The sequence below is a fragment of the Thamnophis sirtalis genome, unplaced genomic scaffold, assembly GCF_051295495.1.
Source record: "Thamnophis sirtalis isolate CommonGarterSnake01/CBP01778 unplaced genomic scaffold, rThaSir2_p1.2 scaffold_7, whole genome shotgun sequence".
Taxonomy (NCBI): Eukaryota; Metazoa; Chordata; class Lepidosauria; order Squamata; family Natricidae; genus Thamnophis; species Thamnophis sirtalis.
This window is the reverse complement of record NW_028261387.1, coordinates 59,281,694-59,300,182: the sequence shown is the minus strand read 5'-3', so window position 1 is coordinate 59,300,182 and position 18,489 is coordinate 59,281,694. Positions and strand designations below refer to the sequence as shown.

The 18,489-nt window shown below is 40.7% G+C and overlaps 1 long non-coding RNA gene across 1 annotated transcript in view; it reads right to left on the bottom strand.

Annotated features, from left to right (window-relative positions):
* The window catches only part of LOC148044680 (uncharacterized), a 32,058-nt gene extending 14,698 nt beyond the window's left edge, over nucleotides 1–17,360 (bottom strand). Inside the window, exons 1-3 of the long non-coding RNA XR_015697401.1 lie at nucleotides 17,318–17,360; nucleotides 14,377–14,448; nucleotides 10,495–10,619 (exon numbers count right to left, since the gene is read on the bottom strand). This is a non-coding gene — a long non-coding RNA (uncharacterized LOC148044680). The remainder of the gene's footprint in view (nucleotides 1–10,494; nucleotides 10,620–14,376; nucleotides 14,449–17,317) is intronic.
* Nucleotides 17,361–18,489: the final 1,129 nt, after the last annotated feature.

Below are 18,489 nucleotides of genomic sequence, written 5' to 3'. Positions count from 1 at the left end.
TTCTACCCATATCTGCTATTAATTTCCTTTGGCCATTACTAGTTCAGATTCTTGTAGAGATCTTAAGCTTCCAATAAATCTTTATTTGAACTGCCTGGATCTCTTGATTTCCCTGGTGCTAGACAACAAGTAAAACATTCTGCTTGATGTCAGTTGATGGTGGGAGCAATGACTGATACGTCTTTATATCTTCCATGGCATAAGGAGTTTAAGAGAGTTTAGTTTAATCAAGATCGCAGGAGAACCTTCTATCTCAGCATTTCTGAACTTTGACAACTTTAAGAATTATGGACTTCAACTCTCTGAATTCTTGAGCCAGTGTTATTGAGATTACTTTCCACTGAGCAGCAAGTGGGCTTCTTGTGCTCTGTCCTAAGTTAGAATAGAGTGGAAGACATGTCCTAAGAAAACCAAATAGCTTCAAGGATGCCCTGCAGATATCAAAATATCTTAATTCAACATCAAATAATGTCCAACTAATGTTCTGCTCTGGTTTTTGAAGTGCTTCTTTGTACCTATTTCACAATTCCTCTCACAGAACACTACATTTAAATTCAAGAACATTTACCTTATAAATGTTCACATGCGTAACATGGGTAGAGTTGTTGCAACATTTTCCCCCCTTGACAATAAAGGATGGATGTGAAAGGATTGAAATGAACATAAAGTTGCTGCTTGTTCCACTTTTGAGGGTGTAATCCAGGAAAAGCATCCTGTACATGCAAGGACTTCACTATCTATTATAGCACAATTGGAAAGGAGTTAAACCTTTGTTGCATCATTGGATAATTCTCTTTTTTGCAGCCCATTCCAAAATGGCATTAGCAGAGGTGCTGACAAAACCAAGGAGACCTGGGCAAGATATTCTATGAGACTTCATGATGTGTAATACCATTTTCTATCTCCCTGGCTTCATTTTCTTCTCTTGCTTGTTTGTGCTTCCTTCCTTTGTTCCTCAAATTACGGTAAGCAGCTTACAGTAATACAGTAGAACAAATAACACAATAAAGATTCTTGTCCAAGTCATTGTATGAATAAATATCCATAATAATCTAATCCTCATCACATTTGTCCTCAATTATTAGGAAAAGTATAATTATAAATTAACATACCTAAGTTTTCCATCTCTAAAAACTCTGCATTGTATTAACTTAGCTCAGGGAGCAAGCTGTTCCAGAGAAAGGGAATCGTAACAGAGAATGTATCTGAGGCCACACCTTTATTTCCTATCAGGGATTAATTTACATTTTCTTGGTAAATCAACTGGGGTGGACAGATTCAATGTGCAGTAGATGTTTGTGAAGCTACTCGGAAGATTAGATATATATGGCTCTATAGGTGAAATTAACAACACCTTGAATGAAGCCTGGGAGAAAATTAGAAGTCAATGCCGCTTTTGCAACAGCGATGTTACCTGACTTTAATAGATCTCATTTGTTATGAGATGAGCAGCTGCAATTTGAACTGGATCAATTTAAAATACAACTAGATGGCTTTCCACAGATGCAATCAGGTTGAAGAAAAAGCAACACTTTGCCATTCTTTTCACCTTGCTTTAGGCTTGCATCTTGCTTCATCCTGTGCCCAGTTGTATTTGCTCTTGTACTGTGACCATTTTTTAAATGTGGGAGCATTGCAGAGCTGGGCTACAGCTGCACCTGGCATGTGCCGAGGAGCTCCAGTGGAAAAAGACAGGAAGTGACCTTGGGCCCTCTGGACTGTGAACACCTAGATTTAATGGCACCCAGAGATGTTGATGACAGAATTGCCCATGCGGGGAAAACAGTCTTATTAGAACAAATGTAAAGTGCTTAACCAGGGAATAGGCATCCAAATAAAATGTTCTGACTGAAAACCCAAAAGAATGTTAAACTAGCAAGGCAAAGCCTAGTATTTCAGTGTACATTTCTGCCTGGGCTCATTCCTAATTGGATATTACAGCACTATCTTAAATAGGTAAGCATTAACTCTAACTTGTGAACCAAGGTGCAATTAGTTGGGCATAAAGGCACACTGAAGAGATACTAATTACCTTCTAAAAGATGAATAGAACCAAGCCAGGGAAGCAGAAAATTACCTTTGTGGGAAATCAACTTAATAGTTTAAATGGGAAGCTGCAGCAGCTGAATGCGCTCTTCCCATAAGCTACAATTTTTCTCAGATACTGAAAGCTGATCCAAAGCCAAGGCTAGCAAAGAAATATTATCTCCCAGGTTTTTCATGTTATTTTGTCTGGTAGTGCTCTCTTGCTTTCTGGCTACCTGACTTACTGTGCCCAGGGGTGAATGTATAAAGCTAGTCTCTGGGGAACCAAAAATGCAAGCCAAGACCTTCTACATCTAATGTAATCTTACCCTAAACATCTGTGTTTAGAAATAGATGTTCTCACTGCTAATAAGAATTCCTGGAAGGTTTGGTAAATTAATAGTGAAGATTAGAAATACAGTAAGATATTTTAGTTTTGATTGGTTTTATCATGGTTCCTTTGTTGATTGATAAAAAGTGATGTTATAGCAATATACTGTAATTGTACAATTATAAATGTATACTTTGATAAATATGCTTGAGTGAAAATCAACTTTTTAGCTTTCACTGTTACAAACTTCTTGGTAGATATTTTCACTAGATATTTTTATGTTTATAGTTTTTATTTAAATATTTTTAATTTTACATACTCATATCTACCAAGAAGTTTGTAACAGTGAAAGCTAAAAAGTCATTAAAATAATTGTGAATGGTGCATATATGTTAATAATTATATTAATTACATCAACAATTTGCTTCTCCTATATTAACATTTTCAAAACATCAATTTCGAAGACATTCAAATGTGATATAAAAATGCATCAAATATTTTGGTTGATTGATTAAAAGCAGTCACCAAGGAGGACAATTTAGATCAATTTAATTGTGAGGCTGCTAATGGACATGGTAATGCCTGCTTTCCTCAATGAGCAGTAATAGAGGGATAAGTTAAAATCCTATCAAGGCAATATTGGAGAAAGGGAACTAAACTTGTAGTACAAAAACAAGAACTCTCTTTCTTTACTGTTTACATCTGTATTTAATAAAGGACTTAGATTTAGAATAGACTTAGAATAACTTTATTGTCACTTTAAATGTACACTAATTGGCATATATCAGAATGAAATTTTGTTGTGTACAGCTCTCAAAGAGTCACCACCTCCCATATAAACTACATAAACATGACAAAATAAATAAATAAATGCATACATACACATAAAATGATGCATTGTGCACATGCGTGCAGCACGAGTCAAGCACGTACATGAACGGAACACACATATGTGCGATCAGTGAACCGGTAGTGAAGGTAAGTACAACCCATCACTGAGCTGCATCTTTGATATTGAGTGGCGTATGACTATGCTGGCTCTTTCTAAAATCTACAATGATCTTTGTTTTATTAACATTTAGGACCAAGTTACCCTTATTGTACCAGTCCAGCAGAGCCTTCACCTCTTCCCTATAAGCATCTTCATTGTTGCCCCAGATAAGAGCCATCACTACCGTGTCATCTGCATACTGCAATTGTGATTTATAGCAGATTTGGCACAGCAGTCGTGGGACGGTAGTAGATTGAAGACACAACCCTGTGGGGAACCTGTACTCAACCTTTCCAACTGGAAGGAGTAGAACAGAGGTGGGTTCCTGCCAGTTCTAACCTCTTCTATAGAAGAGATTCCACAAATCTACAGTGCCAGTTCCAGCTCCCTCCCCCCACCCATCCAAGATGAAGAGTGAAAGGAGGAATTCTGGGAGTTGAAATCCACAAGTCTTAAAGCTGTCGTGTTTGAACACCCCTGGGGTTTTTTTCTAAAGGGTTAGGGGTGCAAGGGTCTTGTAACTTGACAGCTTTAAGACTTGCATGCTTCAAATGCCAGAGTTTCTGGGCCAACATTTTGGTTGCTAAGCAAGAGCATTGTTAAGTGTGTTTCACCACATTTTACAAGTTGGCCACTCCCACCCAGTCACATGGCTGGCAAGCAACTCCCACAAAGCAGGCCACACCTACAGAAGAGGTTCTAAAAAAATTTGAAACCCACCACTGGAATAGAAGATGCTGATCATTAAATCTGTTTTAGACTTGACAAGAGCTTTAGTGTTTTCATTCAGAAGCCACACTGCTGAGTTCATAGATTCATTGCATAGATTCATTCAATGCTCCTTAGGTCTAGCATGGTGGTTTTCAGATTTGTAATGGGCATTTAGGATTGTGTAAGGAACATCAACATCTATGTTAACTACTACTTTTGAGGCAAACAATTATAAATGTATTGCTTTCAAAATATTCTAAAAATCCATAGTGTAGATGGAACATCATTCATTTTACACACACAAAAAACCCCCAATGGCTGAAACTTTAATTTCTAATTCAGAGGACTCTGGTTGCTTTTATTCAGAGTAACAAATCTGTTTCTGTTTTTATTGTTATTGATTTTTTTTGCAAAACAATACAAATTTAAAGAAAAAATAAAATAGAAAAGTAAAAGAACTGTAAGTAAATAGAAAAAAATGAAAGAAAAAACAAGACAAAAGAAACAAAAGAAAAAGAAAGATATAAAGAAGCGACTTCTTATCTTCCTTACTGCAGTTATAAATGCATTTATATTTTATCCTCTCTCTCTAAGGTTACGTCATGGCTCCCGTCTTCTCATATTCATTCTAATAATAAACCCATAAACCAGAAGTTCATTTTTTTCCCATTTTCAACAAAAAGTCCATTAAACTGTCCAGTCACTATCAAATTAGATGTTGTCTTTTCCATAATCAAAAAAGTCAGGCTAACATAGGACTCTGGTCACTTATTTTCAGACAGACACATTTTTTAAGGAATACACTTGTGTCAACAATATTTCATAATTCATGCATTAAATGAACTGTTCTCAACAAAAGCTTATTTCTTTTTAAACAATGGGCTCATCTGAAAAGAAGACACCCAGTTCCTGTTGATTTTTGCTTACTGTAGATTAACCAATTCTCCTCTTAAAATGTTACAAATTTCTATTTGAGCACCATCACATAGAGGGAGTTACTGAAAACAAAACTGCAGGCGCTGAACCCATGTCAGAGCATAAGTGATTTTGGCACTGACCTAAGATGTGAGCAGATTTGGCCTTTCTGTTTCACCCCGAGCATGCAGTATTATCTTGGCTCCCTTCTTACAGAAATTGCCCTTTGCTGCGAGAAATTAAATGGCTCAGCTGGCAGAAAAGCAAAACCAATATTGACATTTTGATGGAATAGATAGAAAATGAGCTGGTTTCAGAAGCTGTCAACAATTAGGAACAGACTGTGCTGGGTAAATCCCAAAACAAAGATTCATGCTCTGATCCTTCTTCAATCACTGAGGCATCCTATGCACCAACCTCGGCAAGCACAGTCTTCCACCCCCACCCCCCTGGGATACTGGACTATAACATCTATCATTCCAACCTAAGGGTCTGAGAAGGAATAAACACGTTTAAGTTAGGAATATGCAATGTGGCATTCTCTTTTCTTTTTTTCCTGTTGAAAGAACGAAAGAAAGAAAGAAAGAAAGAAAGAAAGAAAGAAAGAAAGAAAAAGAAAGAAAGAAAGAAAGAAAGAAAGAAAGAAAGAAAGAAAGAAAGAAAGAAAGAAAGATGGGACTTGGCATCCTGAAATCAAAGTGCCAACTTGTATGTATTTCTTTATTATTATCCCCTTTTATTCATAAAACATGAAACTCAGTCAACTGAGTTCAACTTCAAAAATGTGTCACAAATACCATTGACTGGTGCTAATGGTTGATACGGGTCAACCTTCCTAAAACCTCTTAAAATATATGATGTTCCGAGTAGCTCAGTTTTTTGAAGTTCTGCAGAAAGCTGCAATTTTCTCTATTTTCTTCAGTTGTCCTTGTTTTGCGTTTTTGTCCCAGTCGTTTTACAGTTGCACACTCTGATTCCTCAGCAGTAGCAACTGAGCCCTGTAGCCCATTTTCTGACAGATGTCCAGGAGCCATAGCATCTAACAATGTCCTTGTTGACCTGGTCAACGACCAATCTGGCATGAAATTTTGTTGATTACTCATCATTGGTGATGGTAGGTGCTTGGGTTGGTTCACGGTGGCTAAGCCACTACCGATCAACGACCAGCAATCCCATAATCATAGGGACCACACCTGATAGCCGTCCAGACCCAGACATGTGTTTATTATTATACTTTATTCATTAAACATGAAATTCGGTCAACTGAACGTTCAAAAATGCATCACAAATACCATTGACTGATTGGCAAATGTTGACACTGGTTGCTACTGGTGTCCTAGATATCAATCAAGCACCTTCTTAAGATGTACAATGTTCCAAGTAGAATAGTTTTTTGCAGTTCCGCTGGTGGTATTGCAAGGAGCTGCAATTTCTTGATATATTTTATAAAATTCTTGGACATGGTACCAAGTGCCCCATGACAATGGGTATCACTGTTATATATTTCATCCATAACACACACTTTTGATGGCCAGGTCGCGATATTTTGTGATTTTTTTCCAGTTCTTTTTCTTTGACTTTCCTCGTACTGCGATATCAATACATTGTGCCTTTCAGTTTTTGACAACTGTGATATCTGTTGTGTTGTGTTCCAAATGACAAACCTGTATTCAAAAGTTCCACAAGATCTTCACCTTCTCATTTTCAATAACTTTTTCCACTTTATGTTCCCATGACTTTCTGGATACAGGTAAATCAAATTTTTTACATAATGACCAGTGGATTAATTTAGCAACTTGGTCATTTCTAGCCTTGTAATCAGTTTGTGCGATTTTGCTGCATTCACATATTAAGTGTGAAAATATTATTATTATTATTATTATTATTATTATTATTATTATTATTATTATTATTATTACACAATTGTATCACAGCGGCCAGTTGTTTCGCCGGATTTGGCATTGGTTACTAGTCGGGCCCCACCCAGGGGCCTAGGACGTCGTAAGGTATTTTCGTAATATACGTGCAGATCCAAGCAGTGCGGCTTTTTGCATTTGACTGATGGTGATTTTGTCAATTTTTAACTCTTTTAAATGTAATTCCAGTGCTTTTGGAATAGCACCCAGTGTGCCAATTACCACTGGAATTACCACTGCTGGTTTGTGCCATAGTCGTTGAATTTCGATTTTTAAGTCCTGGTATCTTGCGATTTTTTCATGTTCCTTCTCAGCGACCCTGCTATCACTTGGTATTGCGATGTCTATGATTGTGACCTTATTATTCTCAACCAGTGTGATGTCTGGTGTATTATGTGCCAGTATTTTGTCGGTTTGTATACGGAAATCCCACAAGATCTTGACCATCTGATTTTCGGTGACTTTTTCAGGCTGATGTTCCCACCAGTTTTTTGCTGTTTTGATATTATAATTTTTGCACAAATTCCAATGGATCATTTGTGCTACTGAATTGTGCCGCAATTTATAATCAGTCTGCGCGATTTTTTTACAGCAGCTGAGTATGTGATCAACAGTTTCATCAGCTTCTTTGCAAAGTCTGCATTTGGCATCATCAGAGGATTTTTCTATTTTGGCCTTAATGGCATTTGTGCGGATAGCTTGTTCTTGCGCAGCCAGGATTAGTGACTCTGTTTCTTTCTTTAATGTACCTGTTTTTAACCATAACCAAGTTTGTTCACTGTCCACTTTATCTTTAATTTTTTCCAGAAATTGACCATGCAGTGCTTTGTTCTGCCAACTCTCCATTCTTGATTTTATCACATCTTTTCTGTATTCTTGTGTCCTCTGTTGGGCCTTAGTAGTTTTTTGTTCTTTACTTCAATTAATAGATCTTCTTGACTTTCTTTTAAATAATCAGCCAGTGCATGTTTTTCTTCTTCAACTGTTTGCTTCACTTGTAATAATCCTCTGCCACCTGATTTTCGGGGCAGGTATAATCTATCAGTATCACCACGTGGATGTAAACTGTAGTGCATTGGCAACGGCGGAGTTGTTGTTGTTGTTGTTGTTGTTGTTATTATTATTATTATTATTATTATTATTATTATTGCTGCTGCAACATAATTGTATCACAGTGGCCACTTGTTTTGCCGGATTTGGCATTGATTACTAGTCGGGCCCCACCTAGGGGCCTAGGACATCATAACATATTTTCGTAATATGCGTGCAGATCCAAGCAGTGCGGCTTTTTCCATTTAACTGATGGTGATTTTGTCAATTTTTAACTGTTTCAAATGTAATTTCCACTGCTGGTTTGTGCCATAATTGTTGAATTTTGATTTTTAAGTCCTGGTATTTCGCGATTTTTTCATGTTGCTTCTCGGCGATCCTGCTATCATCTGGTATTATTATTATTATTATCTTTTTTATTCATGAAACATGAAACTCAGTCAACTGAACGGGAAGGAGCCCCAACGGTAGAGGGTGATCCAGGGGACACGAGTGGGCGGTTGTTGGGGGGTCGCCGTTTTTCCAAGCGGCTCCCAGGCTATGCGACCGCCCTCGGTAGTCCTCCTACCATCTGGTTGTACAGGAATGGGGGCATGCTGACGGCACCATTTCCCGGCGGTTTTCAATGGCCCCAGCGTCCTTCGATCTCGCTGTTTGATTCCTCGACTGGAGGAAGCCTTGAACTCACACCCACAGCAGACTACCATGCCAGAGAGGGGGTGGCTGATCCGGGATGGCACTGAAGAAATCTGGCGGCTGGCCTTGCTTGTCTTGCTTGCCGCCGCCGTGTTCCTCCCAGGTGCCCCCCCCCATCGCTTTATCAGCTTGCGACATTTCAGACATCTTCTGGCTTTTTCCGGACATCTGGTTTTGTTTTTCACGATTGAGAGGAGCCTGGAGGAGCCCTCAGACTTATACCAGCTTGTTTTGCTTCCGGCAGTGTTAACGAGGCCGGCGCCTTACAACTCTATTCCTCGGGCGGGAGACCCAATAGAGCCATTTTGGACTGAACTGAACAGGGAACTTTCGTGCCAGGGAGGGGGTAGCTGCCTCGGATGGCATCAAAGGGGATCATTCGGCAGGCTTTGTTGTCGCCGTTACGCCCCCCCAGGCGCCCCCCCCTTTCCTGTATTACTTCAATGATTATGGAGCTTCCTTCCCTTTTTTACTATCTTTACCATCTGGCTCTCTTTGTTTACTTTGTCTACGAACTTGGACCTGGACTCTCGGACCTCCAGAGCTACGTCTCTGCTCCTTTGTTGCGACTAGGGCTACCCATCGCTGCCCGAAAAACATTACCCCAACTATCAGGGACATTACTCCATCATACCTTACGGTGGTTCTCCTCTTACCTCTCGGACAGGTCGCAGTCGGTGTTAGTCGGAGGGCAGAGATCGACCCCCAGGCCCCTAACATACCGGGTGCCACAGGGTTCGGTCCTGTCCCCCCTTCTTTTTAATATCTACATGAAACCACTGGGCGAGATCATTCGGCGGCACGGGATAAAATACCACCAGTATGCGGACGATACGCAGTTGTATCTGTCCGCCCCGTGCCAACTCAATGAAGCGATGGACATGATGAGCCAGGGCCTTGAAGCTGTTAGAGACTGGATGGGGGTTAACAAGCTTGTACTCAATCCAGATAAGACCGAGTGGCTGCTGTGCTTCCCTCCCACTAATTGGCCAAGTGTTCCATCTCTCAGGCTGGGGGGTCAAATACTACGCCCCTCAGATAGGGTCCGCAACTTGGGAGTCCTCCTGGACCCACAGCTGACCTTTGAACATCATTTGTCAGCTGTGACCAGGGGGCCATTTGCCCAGGTTCGCCTGGTACACCAGTTGCGTCCCTACCTGAACCGGGAGGCTCTCACAACAGTCACTCGTGCCCTTGTGACCTCTAGGCTGGAATACTGCAATGTGCTCTACATGGGGCTGCCCTTGAAGAGTATTCGGCGACTTCAGCTGGTCCAGAATGCAGCTGCGCGAGCGATCGTGGGTGCACCTCGTTTCACCCACGTAACACCTATCCTCCGCGAGCTGCACTGGCTGCCTGTTGATCTCTGGGTGCGCTTCAAGGTGCTAGTTGTCACCTACAAAGCCCTTCATGGTATTGGATCTGGGTACTTGAGAGACCGCCTACTGCCAATTACCTCCACTAGGCCAATAAGATCCCATAGATTAGGCCTCCTCCGAATTCCATCAGCCGGCCAATGTCGACTGGCAACTACCCGGAGGAGAGCCTTCTCGGTGGCTGCTCCGACCCTCTGGAACGAACTCCCCGTGGAGATTCGTACCCTCACCACCCTCCAGACCTTCCACGTAGCCCTTAAATCCTGGCTGTCCCGACAGGCCTGGGGTTAAAGACTCCAACCCCACTCGAATAGTATGACTGTTGTGCTTTTTTAATGATGTATTGTCTTCATGTTTGTAACTTGTTTGTCCTTCCCTCCCCCTGAATTGTGAGCCGCCCTGAGTCCCCTTAGGGAAAAGGGCGGCATACAAATAAAGTAAATGAAATGAATGAATGAACATTTAAAAATGTGTCACAAATACCTTTGACTGGTACTGATGGTTGATACGGGTTGCTGCCAGCATTATTGTTGTTGTTGTTGTTGTTGTGTTTGAATTTATTAGCTGAACAACTACAATGGATTCTTCTCACAGGTGCCATAGACATTCTTAGAAAATAAAAAGAGGTGGTTTGGAAGTTTATCCAGAAAAAAATGACATATATGATAGAGAAGCTCTTGAGAGATAGTGAAGAGCAACTGTACCATCTAGCCTTTTAGCAAATGGATGCTGTGACATTCAAAATACATGGCATGGGTCACCATGGGGAGGGACAATGGATATGCATAATAGAGCCATCATATAAATTCCCTGAGTTACATACATATTTGGTACAAAATGTTTCAAGTGGGATTGTTATTTTATTTATTGTTTTCATGGTATCATCATGGTTTGGTCTAGCCTCCATTGCCTCAAAACAACTGTTTTGGCAAATGCTTATGTTCTCTCAATTCCAAGTGTTCCACAGGTTTCAAAATGTTGTTTTCCTTTAATTTGGCTCAGTCTGTGTCACTTTTATAATAGCAAAAGAAGATACTTTTATGACTTTAATAAAATACCTGAACCCAAGATCACAGCAGTCACAAATGCTTTTTGATGAACTGCAGGTCTTAATGCTAGACACGTTGTGAAATGTCATAAGGAGAATCTTTTTATTCTCTCAATGCTTCCTACTCATTTATTAGACCCTATTATCATATAAATTTGAAAGATCCATCCTGGTTCTAGGATATAATAGTTATGATAGACAAAGGATTTCAAGATTTATGGGTAACAGTCCTTGAGAAAGCACTTATATATGCAGTGCATCAAGATGCATTGGCCTTTAAAACAATTCTCAGACTCCTATAAGATTTCAATGGAATTGCTATAGGGAGGAACAGTGAAGGAGGGAGGGAGGTTTCTGATGCGCCACAGGGATATTGACAGGAAGCCAGAAGTCACTCCCATCCCCATTGCTTTTTCCCCCTCACCTGTGGTCATTTTGTTTCTCTATTTAGGAAATATATCTGGAATGATCCAACAGGCATGGGGTATATAGTTTTTCTTAAGACTGATTTCTGCTTCATTCATTATCATCATTTTCTGAGTGTACTCTGATTTGTTAAAGCCAACAAATAATTTCCCCCTAGTTTTGTGTTATTTGCGTAGCAAGCTAGATGACACCAATTCATACCTTCTGCCACACATTTCATTATTTAATTCACAGCTGATTATGTGTGATCAAGTTATCTTCAACTCTTAGCAACCACATAGATTTTTTTCATTGCCCTACACTGGTCTTTCATCCCTTCCAATGGTGTATTCATTGCCATTACAACTATCCATCTTGCTGCAGGTCATCCTCTTCTCTCTCCTTTCACTCTTTCCAGCATTTAGACACTTTTACAGAGAACTGGATCTTCACATAATGCTTCTGAAGTACGATGCTATGAGCAATGTTCATTTGTGGCTCACGTGAGAATTTCTGGGTTGATTTGTTCAATGATCTGTTTCTTTGTTTTCTTGATTGCCCATTACATTCTTGGGAGTCTTCTCTAACACCAAAGTTCAAAAACATCAATACTCTTCCTATCCTAATGCTTCAAAGTCCAATTTTCACTTCTATAATGTCACAGGGAATACCAGCACTTGAACACTTCAGATCTTTGTAGATATAGAGACATCAAAGCTTGAATATCTGCCAAGGCCTTAATAGTTCTTCTACCAAATACTAGTCAGCAGCATATTTCTTCCTTTACAGTTGAACGTTGATCGTAAAAAAGCAGATGCTATCTACTACTTCAATATCTTTATTGTCGATTCTCAAGCTGACTGTCTACCTGTTATCATTAGTTTTGTCTTTATATTTCATTTTAGTCCCATCATTTTTGCTTTTATTACTGCAGCTTGCAGATAACTTGCATTTCCAGCTATCAGGATAATGTCATCTGTATAGGGCAGGTTATTGATGTTTTTTCCTCCAGTTTTAAAACCACACTCAACTTCTTCCAATCTAGCTCCCCTTAGAATAAATTCAGTAATAGCCACAATTAAAACTACACTACACTATATATACTTTCATTTCTCTACATAGATTCCTGAATCCATATGAGAATCACAGCTCTGCTATTTATTCAAGCAACTACCACACACTGCTGAAAAAGATGCCACTGTTTTAAGAGTCACATTTACATTAATTACTTGATGCCCCAAAGCAGATATACATCAGGATACCTAAATATGTTACACATAATATTTACTCTCCTTCATATATATATATATATAAGGTAAAGGCAAAGGTTCCCCTTGCTAGTCATTCCCGACTGTAGGGGCAGTGCTTATGTCCATTTCAAAGCTAAAGAGCCAGAGCTGTCCGAAGACGTCTCCATGGTCATGTGGCTGGCATGACTAAATGCTGAAGGTGCACAGAACGTTGTTACCTGCCCACCAAAGGTGGTTCCTATTTTTCTACTTGCATTTTTACATGCTTTCAAACTGCTAGGTTAGCAGAATCATATATACAGTTCACACCACTTTGGAAGAATCAGTAGTTAACTTTCTGAGCAGTTTGGTGAACTGGTTGTTGGAAGAAATCATTAGGACAGAGAACCGGTTGTTAAATTATTTGAATCCCATCACTGGAGACAGCTGTATGGATTCTCATACAGGATCAGTTCTCAGCTAGGGATCATCTGGCTCTCTGAGGATCCTAGGATTTTTGAAGTGTGGGGGGGCACAAATGAAAAACATGTAATGGGGGAGGGACACATGCTGACATGCTGAGGAGCACACATTCAAATAAAGAGTATTATACTGCAAATATTATCTTGCTGCTGCCAGAAAACATTACTGTCCCACATGTGGTAATCTATACTATATCTGTATCTGTATCTGTATTGGAACCTGGGTAGGAGGTCCGGAGGAGAAGAACAAGGTCAAAAGGGGACCACGAGCAAAAAAATGATTGAGAAACCTTACTATAGAAGAACATTCCATGTGAAAGAAGATTTTTCATACATGGCAATGTCTATATTATATTCCAAAATAATATTAGTTTTTAGAGTATTGAATGTGTGATAATTATAAGGTACTAAGTTTGTGGGAACACTTATGAACGTGCTGTGGCAGCCCCAAGAAAAACAATAGTGAAGTGAAGCAGTGTGGAAAAAGGTATTTCTATGTGGGTCAACAGCAGTATCTACATCTTAGATGCATTTCTCACAAATCTTTTTTTGAAATAAGCTTATGACGCAGCCAGTAGAATAGAACTGAGATGGTACTCATTTGTGATCTATGACTTACAGCTGTATCCTTCTGTGCTCTCCTAGAAATGCATATTGAAACACCTAAAAAGAGAAGTTGCAATAATGGAGAAATCCCCTCAAATATTTGGGAAGCTTGGAATCTGGCAAATGATCAGCTACTTTTAAGGAGAGCTGTAAGACATTTTTGCATCCTTGAATCTTATTGACTTTGATGACATTAAATAGCACAGCAGTGATTTCTTGGTGCACAGCTCGCAATTAGGATGTTGCAGCAACTGTGGTCACATGATCATCATTTGTGACCTTCTTTGTCAGCTTCCTACAAACAAAGTCAATGGAGAAGCTGGAAGGAGGTCACAAATAGTGACTGGGCGGCATCCTTCCCTAATAAATTGCACAAATCTTGATGGCACAGATTTGTTTAACAACAGCAACAGAAATGCCAGACAGAAACGCAGCAGAGGCTGTGTAACTCTTTACTTGGAGCACTGCAACAACAGCTTGACTGGGGCAGCTGCTTTCCTTTAGCTAGCAGAAGGAAATATGCAGGTCTTTTGGACATTTTTAGAATTAGTTTCTATTTTTATATTTAAGATTGGTCTATCTTGTATCGACTGACCTTTATCTTCAGAAATGGAATTGAATGCCACAGAGGAACATTATTCTAGTCAGCATGATGATCGTGACTTAGCTTTTCAGAAAGGGAGAAAGAGAACACATTATTTCAGATAATGTCAAAGCCAGACACTATGCTAAATCTGTAAAGAAAATCCTTCATGAGAGGAAGAGGAAAATATTTTATAAAGGAAATTTACAAATAACGATAAGCTATTTATCAAGTGCAGATGCATATGTGTCTGCTTGCCCACATTTTTTCCCTAGAAATCTACATTTCAATTCAAGAAGCAAGAACCTTCTCTCCATTTTACAATCATATTTAAATTTATGTACGACTCTCTTTGGAACAAGTTTCTGGAATCCTTCCAAGATTCTAATTACCCCAATACACTTAATACCTATTTAGCAATATACAAGGTTACTAACACTATTATCACATTTTTCTAGCAAGCTTCCTGATATCATCACTTATCACCTTCCTGATTGATAATTGCTTGTGGCAAAGCAGCTAATTAATCATCAGCCGAAATGCCCTTATTAAAGGCCATTGGAGAAGACAACTGTGAAGTATGAAATCGAGGTCAGTAAGAAAACAAGATTCTCAAAAAGGCAGATTTCTCTGCTCTTTGATCATCTTTGCTTGTGATCTGTCACAGGAGCTGGCCAAAAGAATATTTATATATATAATAAAAATTATCCAAGGAAACCAACTGAATGTAGCTTCAAATGACGAATAACTGCTAGACTGCTGCTAGACACCAAGAGTGGGCTGAGCAATGGGCTGGTGCAGGAGGAGGCTGCTGTTGGTTGATTCTGGTGGATTCTGCTGCTAGATGCTTTTTGCTGCTGGGGCTTCTACTCTTCTACTCCTGGGTGTCTTTACTATTGCCTGGTTCCTTCTGTAGCATCTGCTTTATTTTCCTTGTGGGAATCGGGGACTTTGGTCATGTGAATGGTGTGTGTGTGTGTAGGGGGGGAAGTAGAGAGGCAGGTTACTATGGATTCCTTTCCCCTGTGAAGGCCATTTTACCTGCCCTCTGGGATACATAGCTACCTTGAGATAGAAGGCAGAACGAAGGAAGAAAAACTTGAATCCATCTATTCTGAGTGCCTTTGTGAATACATTGATGCCTCCTTCTTGGTGAGAGCCAGGAGATAAATTGGTAGGCTGAATGAAGGGACCCTCTACCAGCAAGTGATAGCAGCAGAGGAGAGAACCAGTGTGTGTTAAATATATGAATATGGTGTGGTGTATGGTAGTATATGGGTACTAGGTACTCTGTTGATCCTGAGAACTGATGAAGCTAAAGTGTCTTGGGTGTTTCAAGATTCAAGTTTAATTTTATTTATAGGCCGCCCAATCCTGGAGGACTCCTGGCGGCTTACAGAGAAGGGAATAAAAGAAAACAAAATAAAATAAAAATAAAATAGACAAGTTAAAAAACAATACATTCATTTCAGTCAGGCTGGACCTCAACCATGAGGTCAACAGCCCCAGGCCTGCTGGAATAACCAGGTCTTGACAGCTTTTCTGAAGGCCATGAGGGTGGGTGAGGTCCAGATTTCTGGGAGTAGTTCGTTCCAAAGGGTCGGGGCAGCCACAGAGAAGGCTCTCCTCCGGGGAGCCACCAGCCGACATTGTCTAGCTGACGGCATCTGAAGGAGGCCCACCCTGTGGGATCTTACCGGCTGCTGAGAGGAGTGTGGCAGGTATGTTGGTCCTAAGCCATGCAGGGCTTTAAAGGTAATAACCAACACCTTGAATTGCATCCGGAGACCAATAGGTAGCCAGTGCAGCTCGCGGAGGATAGGTGTGACATGAGTGTACCTAGGTACACCCAATATCGCTCGCGCAGCTGCATTCTGGACTAGTTGCAGTGTCCGAACACTTTTCAAGGGTAGCCCCATGTAGAGCATGTTGCAGTAATCCAGCCTTGAGGTGACTAGGGCATGAATGATGGTCTGGAATGCCTCCCGATCCAAATAGGGCCGCAATTGATGCACCAGGCGAACCTGGGCAAACGCTCCCCTGGTCACAGCTGACAGATAGTGTTCCAGTGTCAGCTGTGAATCCAGGAGGACCCCCAAATTGTGTGCCCTCTCTGAGGGGTGTAAGTTTTCACCCTCCAGGATCAAGGATGGACTATCTGGGCTGTCCTTCGGGGGGAACATCCATAGCCACTTGGTCTTGTCAGGATTGAGCACAAGTTTGTTTACCCCCATCCAGATCCTAACAGCCTCCAGGCACCGGCACATCACGTCCGCCACTACACTGAGCTGGCACGGGGCAGAGAGATATAATTGTGTATCATCAGCATACTGATGATACTTGACCCCGTGTTGTCGAATGATCTCGCCCAGCAGTTTCATGTAGATATTAAATAGGAGGGGATACAAGACCGAACCCTGCGGCACCCCATATTTAAGGGGCCTAGGGGTCAACCTCTGTCACCCGACCAACACCGACTGCGACCTGTCAGAGAGGTAAGAGGAGAACCACCATAAAACGGTGCCTCCCACTCCCACCTCCTCTAACCGTCGCAGAAAGATACCATGGTCGATGGTATCAAAAGCCGCTGAGAGGTCAAGAAGCACCAGGATAGAGGAATGTCCTCTATCCCTGGCCCGCCAGAGATCATTGGTCAGTGTGACCAAAGCAGTTTCTGTGCTGTATCCAGGCCTGAAGCCAGACTGAAAGGAGTCTCCTCCCAAGAATGTATAGGGGGGATGCTGGGTAGCCCCTGTTCCTGTTTTTGCTGGGGCTTGCTTCTGTAGAAGGGGCTACCATTGGGTTGGTAGTGGACAATCATTGAAATATGGTGGTGTCAGGCTTGGGGAGATATTGTAGGACAGAGGGAGTGGGCTGTTCTCAACAACTGTTGTCTTACACCAATTTTGTGTTCCAGCAATTTGATCTCAACCCTGGTACCCTATCAGCAGACCTTTAGTAGCTTTGGCCTCCATTTGCTTCTTCTTAATGCCATTAGTCTTGGTCTGTTGCTGTTGTAGCATTCTCCCTGCTACATAGCAACCCTCTCTGAGGATTCCATTTCTGGATGGCATTGGAGCTGCCCAGACTTATGGTTCTGTAACCTTTCCGTAGTGGCTAAGGTGTTTATTAGTACCATGACATCCATGAGTCTTTCCTAGATTATCCAGAGCCTGACATAGGATAGTGGTAATATTCTGTCAAAGCAGTGGTTATGTGATTTGAAATTATGGAAGTTTTGGGTGTCTCTTTGGCATGATCATAGCATGTCCTGATTTGGGTTCTCTAATACCATTATCTATTTCAAAGTCAGTTGGGAGTTGTTTCTGTTGGTCTGCTGCATAGTCAATCTGAAGTCTTGGTTACCACTTGGAATAATTGAGTGGTTGAAGCCTTGGATTAGATCACATCCATGGCTTCTTCTCTTTCAAGACTCCATGGAGGAATTGGGGGAAATGAAATAAGAAAAGAGATATCTGGAATGCTACGGGCAGTCAACAAAGGATGAATGTGACTGAACAGGGATTAGGGTTGCTATTAAGTCCTTCCATGTGGAAGTAATGGTAACAAAGCATTAATACTTTGTATTAATGCCTTTATTGTGTCTGCAGACTGCCATCTTCTAGTCCTGTTTCCGGTAATATGCCATATTTGGTGCTGGATGAAGTTGCACTATCCAGACACATCCAGTGATCAATCTAGAGATCTTCCCAGAGTCCTGCTTGAAGAATAAATGGCAGTTGTGGTTTGGAGGGTCTTAGTACAGCTTTGTGTTGTGTGCCAGTTGCCCCTGTTTCTAGGTCAGGAGGCCCTACTCATAGTAATTCCTGCCCAAATTGGATTACTGTAATGTGTTATATGGGGCTACCCTTAGAGACTAACTGAACGTTTCAGCTGGTGAAAATATGGAAGCGGGCTATCCATAATTGAAAAATGTATTGACAATGTAAAGATGCCTAGAAATATTTTCAGTACTTTCAAAATTACCTTTGAATTTAATCTACTGTATATAGTACTAATTTCTAGTGTCTGCTTATTTGTAACCATAAATTGGGCAAAACTGAAGGCATGGAGCAACAATTATTAAAACAAAATAACTCAAATAAACTAACTTAGACAATGTCA